The sequence below is a fragment of the Danio aesculapii genome, chromosome 20 (genome assembly GCF_903798145.1).
Source record: "Danio aesculapii chromosome 20, fDanAes4.1, whole genome shotgun sequence".
In the NCBI taxonomy this organism is placed as follows: Eukaryota; Metazoa; Chordata; class Actinopteri; order Cypriniformes; family Danionidae; genus Danio; species Danio aesculapii.
Window position 1 is genome coordinate 55,686,332 of NC_079454.1, and position 19,814 is coordinate 55,706,145.

Sequence of the window (19,814 nt, forward strand, 5' to 3'; positions counted from 1 at the left end):
TGTGCATGAGGAGAAAGAGCTGCTCTGTGCACACACACACACACACACACACACACACACTGAGCAGCTGACCCTCATTACCACTCATCATGTCCACACACTGAACAGTAATACAGCAGAGAGGTCAGTATAGATCATTATTCTCTCATTAAGCACTGCAGAATCCTCATGTACACCTTCAGGAGTCTCTGTATGTGTGTGACGGTAGATTAGGCATGGGATGATGACCGGTTTACCGTGGTTTGGAAGAGTCATGGTATTAAAACTGCAGAAGTGTTTTGTGTCGCTGTTTCTAAAAATGATTGTTGTGGCCTGTAAATAAAGAGAGAATAAGCCAAGTACAGGTCACTAATAAATCAGATTTGGTCTTTTTATCTCAAAATGTCACGTTTAGTTCTGGTCTTAGCTGGTCAGGCTGAGAGATGACCTGCTAAAACCAGCTTGACCAGCCTAGCCAGGCTGGGAGCCCAGCCAAAACCAGCTATGTCCAGATTAAACCAGGTTGATCAAGCTAGTTTTAGCTGGATTTAGCTGGTCATTTTCCAGTCTGACCAGCTAAGACCAGGCTGGAAATGACCAAAACCCCTCTAAAACCAGGCTGGGCAACCAGCTAAAAAGCCAACCAGCCTAGGCTGGATTTTTCAGCAGGGTCAGAACTCATTTGAACCCAGATTGATAAGTTACCAGAGCCCTGAGAGGCCAAAACATGACGTAGAAAGAAGTATTTATTAATCCATCCACATTAACATATGTGAATACACTCCTTATTAAACTATAGTGGTATACATATTCTAGTAATGTTACTGAATATGTTCAGGCAGCCTCTATTGTGAACATTTATTGCTGATTATTGAAGAGCCCAAATTAAAATTACAGTAATAAATCAGTAATATCATTGTGTTCATTCAGTTTTCTGACATTAACATTTATAATATCAGATTGCTCTCACTGTTCAAGCTCATGTAAGGTGAGCTGGATAACACATTGATATAGATGTACTCATGTATTCAACATGTATATGTGTGTGTGTGTGTGTGTTTGGCAAAAACTGTTGATTTGACTACTAAATTATAAATGGGTTCAATAATGATCAATAATGAGAACAGAAGCAGAACCACAACACCCTGTAGCCAGCCTTTCTGCAAACACTGGACTACATTCACTCAATCAGGTAATGTATATATTACACATGCAGTGTTCATCTGCTTAATCCCTGACTCTTTAGATAAGCAGTTATATGCAGATTTACACTGTTGCTGCTTAATGAGCACAGAGATGTACTTGTGTTTTAATCAGTGTGTTGAAGACCAGTGAGACGCTGTGATCCGCTGTCTGATTTCCTACCTATGAGAATCATCTCAGGAGCTTATTGAAGACTACAGGTACATTAAACATGTCTAAACGAGGTTTTACTTTGATATGTCAGGTTCTTTAGGTGTTCAAGACATGTTAGTGTTTTATCCCCTATTTCTTTTACTTTTGAGTAACTTTTAAAAACTTGAATCACATTAAAGGTACAGCACAGGTCTTAACATCAACACAGTCTATTATATCATAAAGCAAGAGATAACATTGATAACAGTACAGTATATTAATCACTTATTTGTGTATTTGACAGGATGTCGAGAGACCTGCTTAAAGACTGCTTCACCAGTCATTGTGTAGATCAGTGTACTGGGCAGTCCTACAGGAGAGGGAGATGCCCACACAGATGAGCCCATCATTCTGTCTGATAGCATGTTTTAAATTAGCTTATTGAGAAGGTTAACTCAGATTAAAGTACTCAATGGGAATGTCTGGCAGTGTTTTAATGAAGAAACAGTTTAAATATACATTTATATATATATATGACTATTTGCAGATTTATTCCCAGGTATCTATTTTAGTTATGCTGAGTTCACTTCAGTATGTGAGATAAAATATGGTGATGCACTTTAATTTCACATACTGAAGTAAAGTGAGCTCAGGATAACTAAAATAGATACCTGGGAATAAATCTACAAACAGTCATATATATATAAATGTACGACTGTAAATTTGACACACAAAGTCAATTAAATCTACTCAGAATTCCCCAAGTACACTTAACTTAACATTTCTAATTAAATGTACTATCATTCTGGTTAGTCTTTTACTTAGAGGATTGACTAGCCTTATCTGAGTGAGAAACGAGACCAAGTGAACCCTGCTCCTCATGTTCACAGTGTGTGTAGAGGGGTTTAAAGTAGTTCTCTATGTGCTGTAGGGAAATCTGTGCTGGTGAAGCTGATGAACATAGCAGAAGTCAATGGCTTATTTTAATAATGTAGTCGGACATGTTTACTGGCCCAAAATATTACAAATGATTCCTAAACTGTATTAAATTGTGTAAAATGGGGGAAGAGTTGTTGTTTTATACTAGGACATTTAAAAAGACAGGATTTTACAGCAGTAAACACAATACTGTGATCTCTCTATCCAAGGTTATCATATCAAGGTTAGCCCATGCCTACAGTAGATGACTGAGTTTCCTGGACAGATGCTCAGATTTAATCCGCTATGAAACAGGATCATGTCAGTGAACTAAGACTAGAGCTGCTGCTCCAACACCATTACAGGACACAAATGATGAAGTGAAGCTAAACTAAGAGCCGTCGCTGAGCTGGAGTAAACCATTCATTCATTCATCTTCCTTCAGCTTAGTCCCTTTATTAATCAGGGGTCACCACAGTGGAATGAACCGCCAACTCATCCAGCACATGTTTTACACAGCGGATGCCCTTCCAGCTGTAACCCAGTACTGGGAAACACCCATACACGCACATTCACACACATACACTACGGCCAGTTTAGTTGATCAGTCCCCCTATAGCACATGTGTTTAGACTGTGGGGGAAACCGGAGCACCCGGAGGAAACCCACGCCAACACGGGGAGAACATGCAAACTCCACACAGAAACACCAACTGACCCAGCCGAGACTCGAACCAGAGACCTTCTTGCTTTGAGATGACAATAGTAACCACTGCGCCACCGCGTTGCCCAAAATAAAGTCATGATCAGCAAAATAAATAATGATCTTCAGGAGTAATGAGCGCAATCAGTAGATGAAGACGCTTTTACACACACACACACACACACCAGTCGAGAGCAGGATTATTGATAAGGACTCTACACTGTTGATCTTTTCTCCATCTGCTGAATGAGGAGATGTGTTGAGCTCATGTACAGGATGAGCTTTAATGAAGACGAGTGCCTGAACTCTTCATCACTTGATCTGTAATGCTCTGTGTTTGTGTGCTCTTCTCTTCAGTGTGTGTTTGATGATTGTTTATCGTGATCCTCAGAGTTCTGTAGAAGAGTGAATGAGCTCTTCAACACTGAGCTTTACTCTGTGTGTGTGTGTGTGTGTGTGTGTGTGTGTGTGTGTGTGTGTTCACTCTCATCAACTACATGATATATAATGAACTCCACTGGAATAGGCACGGGTCGGTGTGTAAGAGTGTGACGGTATGATAAGCTTGGATAATAATATCCCAGTATTGTGATTACTGCTCCTAAATAAGCTGAAGATCTTCTGTATTCCCTCACTGAACACGATATATCTGATCTGAGCCGACCTGTAGAATATTCTGGAGCGTTTAGCAGAAAACTTCAGCGGGTCTAAAACCTTCTGCTAACCTGGAACCCGGTAATCATCCCATATATCTGAACTGAGATGTGTTCACAGTATAGAAACTCAACCAGAACTAACAGAGCTGTTCATGAAACACACTGTACTAAAGCGTAAAGCACAGCCCGATTATAAAGCGGGTCAGAACACACACTTATCTAATGATGAAACACGAGAGATGTGGACAAACTCCAGCAGACACTCACATACATGATGACCCATCAGAAATAAACCAGTGAGCATCAGATGGACAGCATGGTGTCCTCACAGCAGGAAGGTCGCTGGTTTGAGTCCCGGCTGGGTCAGTTGGTGTTTCTGTGTGGAGTTTGCATGTTCTCCCCGTGTTGGTGTGGGTTTCCTCCGGGTGCTCCGGTTTCCCCCACAGTCCAAACACATGAGCTATAGGGGAACTGATCAACTAAACTGGCCATAGTGTTTGGGTGTTTCCCAGTGACGGGTTGCAGCTGTGTAAAACATATGCTGGAATAGTTGGCGGTTCATTCCGCTGTGGTGACCCCTCATAAATAAGGGACTAAGCTGAAGGAAAATGAATGATGTTGTGTTTGGGTGTGTTGGGTCAGGTGAGTTGTGCTGTCGTCCAGCTCTAGACTGCAGCAGTGGGTCAGTCAGTGACTCTCACACTGCTCTCCTTCTCCTCATTATTAGATTTACACACACACAGTCAATATTGCAGCTGTTTCCACAGTAACACACACACACACACACACACACACACACACACACACACCGTGAGCAGTGTTGGGGAAAGTTACTTTAGAAAGTAGTGCATTACAGTATTGAGTTAGCCCCCCCCCCCCCCCCCCCCCATAAAGTGACTAGTTGTGCTACTGAGTGACCCTTAACAGTCAGTAATGCGTTACGTTACGTTTGCGTTATTTTTGCGTTATTTTTTCTGACCTGTCTGAGGCTTGATCTCTTTCACAGCTTGTTTTTGTCCTGTCTGTTTTGAAATAGAGGAGCTCTGCGGTTACCAATGCACTGTATATCCTACACAGGGGAGGATTCACCAGTAACTGAGGTAAGCAGCCGCCCAGGGGGATTAGAGGGTCCTGACCAGTGCCAAGAAGCAAGTATTATACCATGTACATCTGAAGTCAGAATTATTAGCCCCCCTTTATTTTATTTTCTTCTTCAATTATTTCCCAGATGATGTTTCTCAGATTGAGGAATTTCTCACAGTATTTCCTCTAATATTTGTTCTTCTGGAGAAAGTCTTATTTGTTTTATTTCAGCTAGAATAAAAGCAGTTTTTAATAGTTTTAAAGCCATTTTAAGCTCAATATTATTAGCCCCCTTCAGCAATATTAGTGTTGGATTGTCTCCAGAATAAACCACTGTTATACAATGACTTGCCTAATTACCCTAACTTTACCCTAATTACCCTAGTGAAGCCTTTAAATGTCACTTTAAGCTGTATACTAGTGTCTTGAAGAAACACATGTGTCTATAGTGGAGAATGTTGTGAGTTCCAGTGCTAGAGCCCCATACCTGGAATAGCTTAGGGCCCCCAAATCACTGAGCCCACCCCTGACCCTACACCTACATCTACCTTTAAAAACCCGTAATCATGTTAGGATAATGTTGTGTGAGCGTTCCCTGAGCTCAACATGCTGTATATACAGAGGTCTGAGCGTTTACAGCAGTGTGTTTGCTACTGTTTGTCTTCAGTAAAGTCTCTGTGTCCATTAGGACTGTAATCCTCTTCTCCTTTCCTCTCCTGGACTGCAGGATACTCTGACACTGCTTCACTGTAATTCAGCGCTTTATTCATCAAAATAACTAGTGACGCTACTATTATGACCTGCTGTATCTCAGTGAATAACCTTTAGTATGAGTGAGTGTTCTGAACCGGATCCAAACGTGTGTGTGTGTGTGTGTGTTCTTTCAATGTGTGTGTTTGTTTGTTGTGTGTTTGTTTTGTGTGCATTCAGTGTGTTTTAGTTCAGTGTGTACATGTGTTTGCTTAGTTTGTGTGTGCGTGTGTGTATTCCTTTAGTATGAGTGAGTGTGTGTTCAGAGTTTGTGTGTGTTCATGTTCATTCAGTGAGTGTGTGTTAGAGCTTGTTTGAGTGTACATTGAGTGTGTGTATTTAACAGTCTGTGTGTTCCATGTAAGTGACGGTGCATGTATTTGTGTTTGTTCAGTGTGTCTGTTGGCTGTTTAGTATATGTTCAGTCAGTGAGTGTGTGTGTGTGTGTGTGCGTGTGTGTGTTTTCATGTTCATTCAGTGAGTGTGTGTGTGTGTGTGTGTGTGCGTGTGTGTGTGTTCATGTTCATTCAGTGAGTGTGTGTGTGTGTGTGTGTGTGTGAGAGAGCTTGTTTATGGTTCAGTGAATGTGTGTGTCAGTCAGGTTTGTATTTAGTGTTTGTTCAGTGTGTGTGTGTGTGTGCGTGTGTGTGTGTGTGTGTGTGTGTGTGTGTGGAGTCAACATCATGTGCTCAGTGTTCAGCATCAGCCTGTTCATATAAACACAATGTGTGCATATAAACTCTAATCACATTATGAGTGTGTGAATGCAGTCACACACACACACACACACACACACACACACACACACACGACTGATGACATCACACTACTGCCATTATAACACACACATGACTGAGGACAATCTCACACTACTGCCATTATCACACACAAAGACACACACAGGTATAATTGTGGAGTGTGTGTGTGTGTGTGTGTGTACAACGCTCTGGTCTATAACTCAGACTTTTCTGTTCCTCCTCCTCCAGTGTGTGTGTGTGTGTGTGTGTGTGTGTGTGTGTGTGTGTGTGTCTGTCTGTCTGTGTGTGTGTGTGTGTGTGTGTGTGTGTGTGTGTGTGTGTGTGTGTGTGTGTGTACAACGCTCTGGTGTATAACCCAGACTTTTCTGTTCCTCCTCCTCCAGTGTGTGTGTGTGTGTGTGTGTGTGTGCGTGTGTGTGTCTGTGTCTGTGTGTGTGTGTGTGTGTGTGTGTGCGTGCGTGCGTGCGTGCGTGCGTGCGTGCGTGCATGTGTGTGCTGCCCCTCAGTGGATGAATGAGAGTATCAGAATGTCTCTGACATTATACCTGATGTAGTCACTCTGTACAGATGAATTAGCGGTGTGTAAACACTCAGGATGCGCGCGCAGCGAGGTTGGAGAAAAAACCTCACGCTAATGGAGCTGTCAGACGAACGCCGCTCACTTTAACATTAATTTAGCTGAATAACTGTGCTTATCACTGGGTGATGAGCTGTTATAATACGCTGAAAGCATTATGTCAATAATATATAATCAATATAACTGATCTCTAATACAACAACAGACTCTGTACCACATCAGATGTCATTCCCTCACTGTAAATGCTAGCGCTGCCAGTTTATTTCTGCCACCTCGCTGTGTGCGCATCCTGAATGTTTACACACCAGTAATTCATCTATTGGATAAGACAAAATGACCAAACATCCAGCCCCAAATATACAGCTGAAGCTCCAAGTGTTTTAACAGGAAAGAGGGTAAAGATCTACGAGTGTTTGGACACCTACAGTGTTGTTCTGTGTGGTCATGTGCAGGAAATAACGCTCCATGATGAGCAGATTCAACACTATGTAGAGCTAAACACAGAGGTTCTGCCTAGCCAAAGACAAGGAAAGAAGACGGAGCTGTACAAGGCCTGGGTCATCATCAACACACAGAACAACTGCATTCTGACAGAGAACTGCACCTGTACGGCAGGGTGTGTGAACGCACATGTCTACAGTTCACTCTGAGCACTCAGTGTCCGCAGGTTAATTCACCATATTGAACTGTTTCTGCTCAAATCATTTCTGCAATCAGAATCCAGTGATGTGTCTGATTCAGCAGAGCGTGAACTCACCTGATATAACATGAGTACTGCAGAGTCCAGCATTTATAATCAGCTCCTCACTCCATTCAGCTCTGTTTTAGGACATCTGCTGTTGGCATTAAAGCAGTGTGGTGTACGGTAAAAGTAAAGCTTTCTATTTTTGGACTTTCGATTTTGGCATCCTCCTGCACAACACCACATGTTTGCTGTTGCCGCCGGAGACCCATGTGATGTCATGTGTGACGTAGGTTGGTAATTCCCCTATACAAAGATTGAATGATGTCACTGACAGTCAGGGGTGTAGCAAAATGACCCTTCACTTCACAAGTCTCACCCTAAAACCGCCTCACACCAATCGTGGCTTAGCAACCGTAGCTATGCACAGGAGGCCTGTCAAGCTTTCGAGCGAGCCAAAGCGCTGTGCATATGGATTGTGCTGATCTGAGACCCGCTATCCTAAAAGTTTGGTCGGGATGCTGGAAATTTCTTCCCTTTCCAAAACCTAAGACCCAAGAGCAGAACTGCCAGAGTGGGTCAAGCGGTGTGAGCGGCGCTAAAGGAGCGGGGTTAAGCTGGTTTTGTTTTCGATATTCCTGACACATTCAGTGATAGACGGCAATAACTCACACACCTCGAAACAGATCTGAACTGTGTTTCCTAAACACATCTAAACACAGCACAGGTTCTGTTTCCCAGCTGTCTTTTTCTTTTGTTCCTCTCGATATTATGAGCACTGCTCTGTTTAAGCCTTCGCTATAGTAGTCATACTAATGGCAATCATATGTCCATCTGTTTCATTCATTCATTCATTCATTCATTTTCTTTTCAGCTTAGTCCCTTCATTAATCCGGGGTCACCACTGGGGAATGAACCACCAACTTATCCAGCATATGTTTTACACAGCAGATGCCCTTTCAGCTGCAACCCAGTTCTGGAAAACACCCATACACTCATTCACACACACACACACACACTATGGCCAATTTTAGCCTACCCAATTCACCTGTACCACATGTGTTTGGACTGTGGGGGAAACCGGAGCACCCGGAGGAAACCCACACCAACATGGGGAGAACATGCAAACTCCACACAGAAACACCAACTGACCCAGCCGAGGCTCGAACCAGTGACCTTCTTGCTGTGAGGCCACAGTGCTAACCCCTGAGCCACCACGTCGCCCCAATCTGTTTCAAGCTACCAATATCTGAAATGACATATCAACAGAAGAAAAACAAGATGTGATCACAGTCTGAGCTCTTGTGATCAATATATGTCACCCGCAGCTGTTTATCAGTCATATATATCCCTCATGTCCATGTCAGAGCTACAGTTCACTGATGTTTCCCTCCGTCTTTTGGAGATTTAGTCATTGGTGATGATGTTATAGCAGGTTAGTGTCTGCTCTTATATCTGGTGTGGGATTAATATTCGCCGGTAGGGAAATCTATCTGTTCACTTCTGCTATTTATATTCTGATTTGCGTTTCAGTTTATTTTTTCCACTGAACTGTAAATTAGAATAGAAACAGTGTAAAGAGCACACAAACATGCTGACGGTTATAGCTACTGTACATTATTATAGGTCAGTGATGCTCATATTCAGCACAAATCCATCAGTTTCCCCTTTCTGGCTGTTCTTCTGTGAATGAATGATGTAGAAGCTCTGCCCATGCCTGTTTCCTCAGCGGTTAGTAACGCTAGATTTCACTGCACAACATCAGTCTATCAGGCTTTATGGTTAAAAATAGAGAAATCCTGGTTTAATGAGTTCTTATTAGATTATTTGTAAATGTCACCTCTCCTGCAGTGCATGAGCTGAGCTGTCGAATGGTCAGCGTATGAGGCGGCTAGGCTAAGCTAGCTTCAAATTTGTTTACTGTGATGACCCAAATAGCCTTGAACACATGACGTCAGATTGACGCTGTACCCTAACGTTGTGGGGACGTTGCATTCTGTTTGGTAATGAAAATCGGTTTGACATCAGAACCCAACATCATGTTTACGTCAGTGTCCAACCTAAAATCAACCAAATATCAACGTCTAATGATGTTACAGCTTGACATTGTGTGGACATTACCACTATGACGTCTATCAGACGTTTTGGTTGCCATACCTGTAGACCAGTATTTCTGTAGATCAGTATTTGGTTTGGTTTAAGATGTTGACTCATCATTGTGTTTTGGTCACTTTCTATCATCAACCAAATATCAACATAATTTGACGTCATTAGTGAACATCAAAATAAGATCGTCCTTAGACGCTGACTAGATGACTGAATTTTGGTCACCTGACGTCACAACCTGAATCTAACCTAATATCAACGTCTTATGATGTTGTGTGTCTACTGGGCTATAACTAGATGCACTACAGAATGTTACGTTTACACATGCACATCAGCTTTATACAGTGTAATGCTCACTACTCACTAACACTGAGTACTTTTGAAAGCTCTACTCTACTCATACTCTGAGTAAAATTTACAGCAGACACGTTTACTCTACTGCTCTACATTTTTAGGCAAGTAATGGTGCTTTTACTGGAGTATGATTCTCAGTACTCTTTCCACCACTGCTGACAGTTGAAGACCAGTGATGTTCTTACCCTTACTTCATTTACACCAGAATACATAATACACTACACATACACAAATAAACATATGCATACAGCTGAAGTCAGAATTATTAGCCCCCCCTGTTTATTTTGTTCCCCATCTTCTGTTTATCAGAGAGCAGATTTCTCCAACACATCTCTAATCATAACAGTGTTAATAACTCATCTCTAATCATAATAGTGTTAATAACTCATCTCTAATCACAATAGTGTTAATAACTCATCTCTAATCATAACAGTGTTAATAACTCATCTCTAATCATAATAGTGTTAATAACTCATCTCTGATCATAACAGTGTTAATAACTCATCTCTAATCATAACAGTGTTAATAACTCATCTCTAATCATAACAGTGTTAATAACTCATCTCTAATCATAACAGTGTTAATAACTCATCTCTAATCATAATAGTGTTAATAACTCATCTCTAATCATAATAGTGTTAATAACTCATCTCTAATCATAACAGTGTTAATAACTCATCTCTAATCATAACAGTGTTAATAACTCATCTCTAATCATAACAGTGTTAATAACTCATCTCTAATCATAATAGTGTTAATAACTCATCTCTAATCATAACAGTGTTAATAACTCATCTCTAATCATAATAGTGTTAATAACTCATCTCTAATCATAACAGTGTTAATAACTCATCTCTAATCATAACAGTGTTAATAACTCATCTCTAATCATAATAGTGTTAATAACTCATCTCTAATCATAATAGTGTTAATAACTCATCTCTAATCATAATAGTGTTAATAACTCATCTCTAATCATAACAGTGTTAATAACTCATCTCTAATCATAACAGTGTTAATAACTCATCTCTAATCATAACAGTGTTAATAACTCATCTCTAATCATAATAGTGTTAATAACTCATCTCTGATCATAACAGTGTTAATAACTCATCTCTAATCATAACAGTGTTAATAACTCATCTCTAATCATAATAGTGTTAATAACTCATCTCTAATCATAACAGTGTTAATAACTCATCTCTAATCATAATAGTGTTAATAACTCATCTCTAATCATAACAGTGTTAATAACTCATCTCTAATCATAATAGTGTTAATAACTCATCTCTAATCATAATAGTGTTAATAACTCATCTCTAATCATAACAGTGTTAATAACTCATCTCTAATCATAACAGTGTTAATAACTCATCTCTAATCATAATAGTGTTAATAACTCATCTCTAATCATAATAGTGTTAATAACTCATCTCTAATCATAATAGTGTTAATAACTCATCTCTAATCATAATAGTGTTAATAACTCATCTCTAATCATAATAGTGTTAATAACTCATCTCTAATCATAACAGTGTTAATAACTCATCTCTAATCATAACAGTGTTAATAACTCATCTCTAATCATAATAGTGTTAATAACTCATCTCTAATCATAATAGTGTTAATAACTCATCTCTAATCATAACAGTGTTAATAACTCATCTCTAATCATAACAGTGTTAATAACTCATCTCTAATCATAACAGTGTTAATAACTCATCTCTAATCACAATAGTGTTAATAACTCATCTCTAATCATAATAGTGTTAATAACTCATCTCTGATCATAACAGTGTTAATAACTCATCTCTAATCATAATAGTGTTAATAACTCATCTCTAATCATAATAGTGTTAATAACTCATCTCTAATCATAACAGTGTTAATAACTCATCTCTAATCATAACAGTGTTAATAACTCATCTCTAATCATAACAGTGTTAATAACTCATCTCTAATCATAATAGTGTTAATAACTCATCTCTGATCATAACAGTGTTAATAACTCATCTCTAATCATAACAGTGTTAATAACTCATCTCTAATCATAATAGTGTTAATAACTCATCTCTAATCATAACAGTGTTAATAACTCATCTCTAATCATAATAGTGTTAATAACTCATCTCTAATCATAACAGTGTTAATAACTCATCTCTAATCATAACAGTGTTAATAACTCATCTCTAATCATAATAGTGTTAATAACTCATCTCTAATCATAACAGTGTTAATAACTCATCTCTAATCATAATAGTGTTAATAACTCATCTCTAATCATAACAGTGTTAATAACTCATCTCTAATCATAACAGTGTTAATAACTCATCTCTAATCATAACAGTGTTAATAACTCATCTCTAATCATAATAGTGTTAATAACTCATCTCTAATCATAATAGTGTTAATAACTCATCTCTGATCATAATAGTGTTAATAACTCATCTCTAATCATAACAGTGTTAATAACTCATCTCTAATCATAATAGTGTTAATAACTCATCTCTAATCATAACAGTGTTAATAACTCATCTCTAATCACTGATTTATTTTCTCTTCATCATGATGACAGTAAATAATATTAGACTAGATATTAGACTAGATACACGAACCCGAGCGTTAGACACATCTGTCATCTAAACCCGCTTCCTCAGTCAGAGCTGGAGTACTGTAAACCCCAGAGATGTGTGTGTTCATCCTCACGGCGGTGTAAATCACTGATACACCCGTGCAGTGAAGCTGGAGAAATCAGAATAACATAACAGTGACGTCATCCACACAGTCAGCATTGAGCGCGCGCACGTCAATTATCATCGCCGTTGCTCCGCCGCCTGAAGAGAGGAGAGTGTGTGCGTGCGTGCGCGTGCGTGTGTGCGCGCGCGAGATCGACAAATCATTTCATCAATATCACCGAGTCTGTCATGATTCGCCTCCGGTCCTGCGACTGTACTAACCCCACTATGCTGAAGGTTGGTCTCATGAATATTAAATAGAACGCGACGACGTTGCGTGATCATCTTCCAATGGTTGAGGCCCAGTTCATGAATATTAATGAAGGGATGCGGCTTTGCCTCCAATGGCGAAGGCTTATTTGCTGAACGTTATCTCCGCTGTGCAGACTCTGCTTAGTAACCCACCAATGGCGAAGATCTGGCGGGAGATCATCAGTGATCATTGGAGAATCTTCTCTCAATCTTTAGATCTGTTTTGAGAAGCGTTGAGAATATTAATTGATAGTTTATTAGATTAAATACTTATAAATACACGTGTATATCATGATATATATAAAGCTTTTGATTTCTATGAGGTTTTAAAAATAATAAATGATGTAAGAGTGTTGAATTAAAGAGCCGGTTCTTTATTTCTCCACAAAATGTCCTTCAAATGTTCCTTTATATCCACATAACCAAGAATATAGACTGGATATAACATTTTAATGAGCGGTTAGAGGCACAGTCCACCCCCAAAATGAACATCTACTCACTATTTACACCTCATCAGGTGTTCCCAAACATTTATGAGTTCTCTCTGCTGTTCAACACTGAACAAGATGTTTTGAAGAATGTTGGAAACCTGTAACCATTGACTTCCATAGTAGGAAAAACAAATACCGTGGAGGTCAATGGATGCAGGTTTACTACATTCTTCAAAACATCTTCTTATGTGTGTTCTTATATAACACAAAGTAAAGGTAAACAGTGATTGATGACGTCAGAGTGTTAGTTTCTGTGTGAACTGACCCTTTAATGGGAACATGAGCAACAGAAGCTTCTCTTATGATTATTAATCAGACGTAACGTCTTTTCCGTCCAATGAACGCCCTGCATTTTGAATATTAAGCAGTTGTTAGTGACGTCGGTCCAATCGTAAAGGCTCAGCTCATGAATATTAAAGCTCCGCCTTCGCCATAGTAGCCGCAGTAGCTCGGCTGTCAGGTGCCGTGATTCCCAGCAGCCCGGATGTAGCGCGCAGTCCAGCATCATCGCTCCCGGAGAATAACATGGCTCTGACGGGCACATAGCGGCCGAATCCCCGGTCTCTGCCCGCAGGAGCGCCGCGGCACCGGCAGAACATGTGAGGATCTCCAGCGCTGCAGGTCAGAATCTGCCATTCCGTTCTGTCTCTCTCATAGCAACACACACACACACACACACACATGCGCGGGATTGGACGCGCAGAAGCCGAGCAGGGCCGCGACGCTCCGGTACCGACAGCCGGATTCACGACGCGCAGCAGCGCTGCTGTCCACGGTGCTGAAGCGACACACCGCCGGTGCACGCGCAATGACAGACAGAAAGAGTGTGTATGTACGCATGTATGTCTGTGTGTGTCTGTTTGTGTATGTATGTGTGTATGTGTATGTGTATGTGTGAGAGAGAGAGTGTGTGCTTATGTGTCCGTCAGTGTGTGTGTGTGTGTGTGTGTTAGAGAGAGAGTGTGTGGATGAGAGAGTGAAAGTGAGAGTATGTGTTTGTGATGGAGAGAAAGTGTGTGTGTGTGTGTGTGTGTGTGTGTGGAAGAGTGTGTATGAGAGAGAGAGAGAGAGAGAGAGAGTGTGTGGTATTCTTCAGGTTGTTTGGAGCAAATGTCCCCTCAAGTGTGTCAGTGGCAGTGAATGTTGACCTTGTGGGGACACTAGTGTGGTCCATGAGGAAAACACCTGATCATCACACAGAATGGAGGATCCTCAACATGTTGAGTCTGTACGGTGTAAACATCATCAGCGCTCATCAAAAAGAAAAAACTGACATGTGATTGTGACTGTGTGTGTGTGTGTGTGTGTGTGTGTGTGTGTGTGTGTGTGTGTGTGTGTACAGGTTTAGCTATATACTCTGTTATATAATTATTGATCTAAATGACCCAGTAGTGTTGAGGTGTCACTGCTCCTCACTCACTAACAGTGCTTCATGATCCTCCAGCAGATGTGTTCCTCCGTCTCTGAGGATGTGCAGCTCTTTCTGTGAGGGTTGGGTTAGGGTTAGGGTTAGGGCTAAGGGTAGGCCACAGACACTATCATTTACCTGAGAGTAAAACAATGGAAGTCTATGTAATGTCCTCACTAAGGTGAGGTAAAACTGTGTGTGTGTGTGTGTGTGTGTGTGTGTGTGTGTGTGTGTGTGTGTGTGTGTGTGTGTGTGTGTGTGTGTGCGTGTGTGTGTGTGTGTGTTACTGCTACTGCTGTTTGTCATGTTGTCGCTGCTGCTGGTGTCTGCTTATTCACTGCTTTTTTCACCAATTGTTCTGTGCTAGTTTTCCGGTTGTTCCCTGTTTTGTATCCAGTTGATTTCTGCTTGTTGTCATTGTAGTTAGAGTTCTCAAGGTCTAGTTAGAGTTCTCAAGGTCTAGTTAGAGATGTCAAGGTCTAGTTAGAGTTCTCAAGGTCTAGTTAGAGTTCTCAAGGTTTAGTTAGAGTTCTCAAGGTCTAGTTAGTGTTCTCAAGGACTAGTTAGAGTTCTCAAGGTCTAGTTAGAGTTCTCAAGGTCTAGTTAGAGTTCTCAAGGTCTAGTTAGAGATGTCAAGGTCTAGTTAGAGTTCTCAAGGTCTAGTTAGAGTTCTCAAGGTCTAGTTAGAGTACTCAAGGTCTAGTTAGAGTTCTCAAGGTCTAGTTAGAGATGTCAAGGTCTAGTTAGAGTTCTCAAGGTCTAGTTAGAGATGTCAAGGTCTAGTTAGAGTTCTCAAGGTCTAGTTAGAGTTCTCAAGGTCTAGTTAGAGTTCTCAAGGTCTAGTTAGAGTTCTCAAGGTCTAGTTAGAGTTCTCAAGGTCTAGTTAGAGTTCTCAAGGTCTAGTTAGAGATGTCAAGGTCTAGTTAGAGTTCTCAAGGTCTAGTTAGAGTTCTCAAGGTTTAGTTAGAGTTCTCAAGGTCTAGTTAGTGTTCTCAAGGACTAGTTAGAGTTCTCAAGGTCTAGTTAGAGTTCTCAAGGTCTAGTTAGAGTTCTCAAGGTCTAGTTAGAGTTGTCAAGGTCTAGTTAGAGTTCTCAAGGTCTAGTTAGAGTTCTCAAGGTCTAGTTAGAGTACTCAAGGTCTAGTTAGAGTTCTCAAGGTCTAGTTAGAGATGTCAAGGTCTAGTTAGAGTTCTCAAGGTCTAGTTAGAGATGTCAAGGTCTAGTTAGAGTTCTCAAGGTCTAGTTAGAGTTCTCAAGGTCTAGTTAGAGTTCTCAAGGTCTAGTTAGAGTTCTCAAGGTCTAGTTAGAGTTCTCAAGGTCTAGTTAGAGTTCTCAAGGTCTAGTTAGAGATGTCAAGGTCTAGTTAGAGTTCTCAAGGTCTAGTTAGAGTTCTCAAGGTCTAGTTAGAGATGTCAAGGTCTAGTTAGAGTTCTCAAGGTCTAGTTAGAGTTCTCAAGGTCTAGTTAGAGTTCTCAAGGTCTAGTTAGAGTTCTCAAGGTTTAGTTAGAGTTCTCAAGGTCTAGTTAGTGTTCTCAAGGACTAGTTAGAGTTCTCAAGGTCTAGTTAGAGTTCTCAAGGTCTAGTTAGAGTTCTCAAGGTCTAGTTAGAGATGTCAAGGTCTAGTTAGAGTTCTCAAGGTCTAGTTAGAGTTCTCAAGGTCTAGTTAGAGTACTCAAGGTCTAGTTAGAGTTCTCAAGGTCTAGTTAGAGATGTCAAGGTCTAGTTAGAGTTCTCAAGGTCTAGTTAGAGATGTCAAGGTCTAGTTAGAGTTCTCAAGGTCTAGTTAGAGTTCTCAAGGTCTAGTTAGAGTTCTCAAGGTCTAGTTAGAGTTCTCAAGGTCTAGTTAGAGTTCTCAAGGTCTAGTTAGAGTTCTCAAGGTCTAGTTAGAGTTCTCAAGGTCTAGTTAGAGTTCTCAAGGTCTAGTTAGAGTTCTCAAGGTCTAGTTAGAGTTCTCAAGGTCTAGTTAGAGATGTCAAGGTCTAGTTAGAGTTCTCAAGGTCTAGTTAGAGTTCTCAAGGTCTAGTTAGAGTTCTCAAGGTCTAGTTAGAGTTCTCAAGGACTAGTTAGAGTTCTCAAGGTCTAGTTAGAGTTCTCAAGGTCTAGTTAGAGATGTCAAGGTCTAGTTAGAGTTCTCAAGGTCTAGTTAGAGTTCTCAAGGTCTAGTTAGAGATGTCAAGGTCTAGTTAGAGTTCTCAAGGTCTAGTTAGAGTTCTCAAGGTCTAGTTAGAGTTCTCAAGGTCTAGTTAGAGTTCTCAAGGTCTAGTTAGAGTTCTCAAGGTCTAGTTAGAGATGTCAAGGTCTAGTTAGAGTTCTCAAGGTCTAGTTAGAGTTCTCAAGGTCTAGTTAGAGTTCTCAAGGTCTAGTTAGAGTTCTCAAGGTCTAGTTAGAGATGTCAAGGTCTAGTTAGAGTTCTCAAGGTCTAGTTAGAGTTCTCAAGGTCTAGTTAGAGTTCTCAAGGTCTAGTTAGAGTTCTCAAGGTCTAGTTAGTGTTCTCAAGGACTAGTTAGAGTTCTCAAGGTCTAGTTAGTGTTCTCAAGGTCTAGTTAGAGTTCTCAAGGTCTAGTTAGAGTTCTCAAGGTCTAGTTAGAGATGTCAAGGTCTAGTTAGAGTTCTCAAGGTCTAGTTAGAGTTCTCAAGGTCTAGTTAGAGATGTCAAGGTCTAGTTAGAGTTCTCAAGGTCTAGTTAGAGTTCTCAAGGTCTAGTTAGAGTTCTCAAGGTCTAGTTAGAGTTCTCAAGGTTTAGTTAGAGTTCTCAAGGTCTAGTTAGTGTTCTCAAGGACTAGTTAGAGTTCTCAAGGTCTAGTTAGAGTTCTCAAGGTCTAGTTAGAGTTCTCAAGGTCTAGTTAGAGATGTCAAGGTCTAGTTAGAGTTCTCAAGGTCTAGTTAGAGTTCTCAAGGTCTAGTTAGAGTACTCAAGGTCTAGTTAGAGTTCTCAAGGTCTAGTTAGAGATGTCAAGGTCTAGTTAGAGTTCTCAAGGTCTAGTTAGAGATGTCAAGGTCTAGTTAGAGTTCTCAAGGTCTAGTTAGAGTTCTCAAGGTCTAGTTAGAGTTCTCAAGGTTTAGTTAGAGTTCTCAAGGTCTAGTTAGAGTTCTCAAGGTCTAGTTAGAGTTCTCAAGGTCTAGTTAGAGTTCTCAAGGTCTAGTTAGAGTTCTCAAGGTCTAGTTAGAGATGTCAAGGTCTAGTTAGAGTTCTCAAGGTCTAGTTAGAGTTCTCAAGGTCTAGTTAGAGTTCTCAAGGTCTAGTTAGAGATGTCAAGGTCTAGTTAGAGTTCTCAAGGTCTAGTTAGAGTTCTCAAGGTCTAGTTAGAGTTCTCAAGGTTTAGTTAGAGTTCTCAAGGTCTAGTTAGTGTTCTCAAGGACTAGTTAGAGTTCTCAAGGTCTAGTTAGTGTTCTCAAGGTCTAGTTAGAGTTCTCAAGGTCTAGTTAGAGTTCTCAAGGTCTAGTTAGAGATGTCAAGGTCTAGTTAGAGTTCTCAAGGTCTAGTTAGAGTTCTCAAGGTCTAGTTAGAGATGTCAAGGTCTAGTTAGAGTTCTCAAGGTCTAGTTAGAGTTCTCAAGGTCTAGTTAGAGTTCTCAAGGTCTAGTTAGAGATGTCAAGGTCTAGTTAGAGTTCTCAAGGTCTAGTTAGAGATCTCAAGGTCTAGTTAGAGATGTCAAGGTCTAGTTAGAGTTCTCAAGGTCTAGTTAGAGTTCTCAAGGTTTAGTTAGAGTTCTCAAGGTCTAGTTAGTGTTCTCAAGGACTAGTTAGAGTTCTCAAGGTCTAGTTACAGTTCTCAATGGCTAGTTAGAGTTCTGAAGGTCTAGTTAGAGGTCTCAAGGTTTAGTTAGTGTTCTCAAGGTCTAGTTAGAGTTCTCATTGGCTAGTTAGAGTTCTAAAGGTCTAGTTAGTGTTCTCAGGGTCTAGTTAGAGTTCTCAAGGTCTAGTTAGAGTACTCAAGGTCTAGTTAGAGTACTCAAGGTCTAGTTAGTGTTCTCAAGGTCTAGTTAGAGTACTCAAGGTCTAGTTAGGGTTCTTAAGGTACAGTGAGAGTTCTCAAGGTCTCGTTAGAGTTATCAAGGTCTAGTTAGAGTACTCAAGGTCTAGTTAGAGTTCTCAATGACTAGTTTCAAGGTCTAGTTAGAGTACTCAAGGTCTAGTTAGAGTTCTCAAGGTCTAGTTAGAGTACTCAAGGTCTAGTTAGTGTTCTCAAGGTCTAGTTAGAGTTTTCAAGGTCTAGTTAGAGTTCTTATTGGCTAGTTGGAGTTCTCAAGTTTAGTTAGAGTTCTCAAGGACTAGTTAGAGTTCTCAAGGTCTAGTTAGTGTTCTCAAGGTCTAGTTAGAGTTCTCAAGGGCTAGTTAGAGTTCTCATTGGCTAGTTAGAGTTCTCAAGGTCTAGTTAGAGTACTCAAGGTCTAGTTAGAGTACTCAAGGTCTAGTTAGTGTTCTTAATGTCTAGTTAGAGTACTCAAGGTCTAGTTAGGGTTCTTAAGGTCTAGTGAGAGTTCTCAAGGTCTAGTTAGAGTTCTCAAGGTCTAGTTAGAGTTCTCAAGGTCTAGTTAGAGTTTTCAAGGTCTAGTTAGAGTTCTTATTGGCTAGTTGGAGTTCTCAATGTCTAGTTAGTTTTCTCAAGGTCTAGTTAGAGTTCTCAAGGTCTAGTTAGAGTTCTCAAGGTCTAGTTATTGTTATCAAGGTCTAGTTAGAGTTCTCAGGGTCTAGTTAGGGTTCTTAAGGTCTAGTTAGTGTTATCATGGTCTAGTTAGAGTTCTCAAGGTCTAGTTAGAGTTCTCAAGGTCTAGTTAGAGTTCTCAAGGTCTAGTTAGAGTTCTCAAGGTCTAGTTATTGTTATCAAGGTCTAGTTAGAGTTCTCAGGGTCTAGTTAGGGTTCTTAAGGTCTAGTTAGTGTTCTCAAGGTCTAGTTAGTGTTATCACGGTCTAGTTAGAGTTCTCAAGGTCTAGTTAGAGTTCTCAAGGTCTAGTTAGAGTTCTCAAGGTCTAGTTCGTGTTCTCAAGGTCTAGTTAGAGTTCTCAAGGTCTAGTTCGTGTTCTCAA

General features: G+C 40.3%; 1 protein-coding gene across 2 annotated transcripts in view; it reads left to right on the forward strand.

Moving 5' to 3' along the window:
- The first annotated feature begins 13,871 nt into the window (after positions 1-13,871).
- Positions 13,872-19,814, forward strand: part of pak5 (p21 protein (Cdc42/Rac)-activated kinase 5) — a 55,251-nt gene continuing 49,308 nt past the window's right edge. For both annotated transcript variants that reach the window (XM_056480994.1, XM_056480996.1), the window contains exon 1: positions 13,872-13,999. The gene's annotated coding sequence lies outside the window, so the exon portion shown is untranslated. The remainder of the gene's footprint in view (positions 14,000-19,814) is intronic.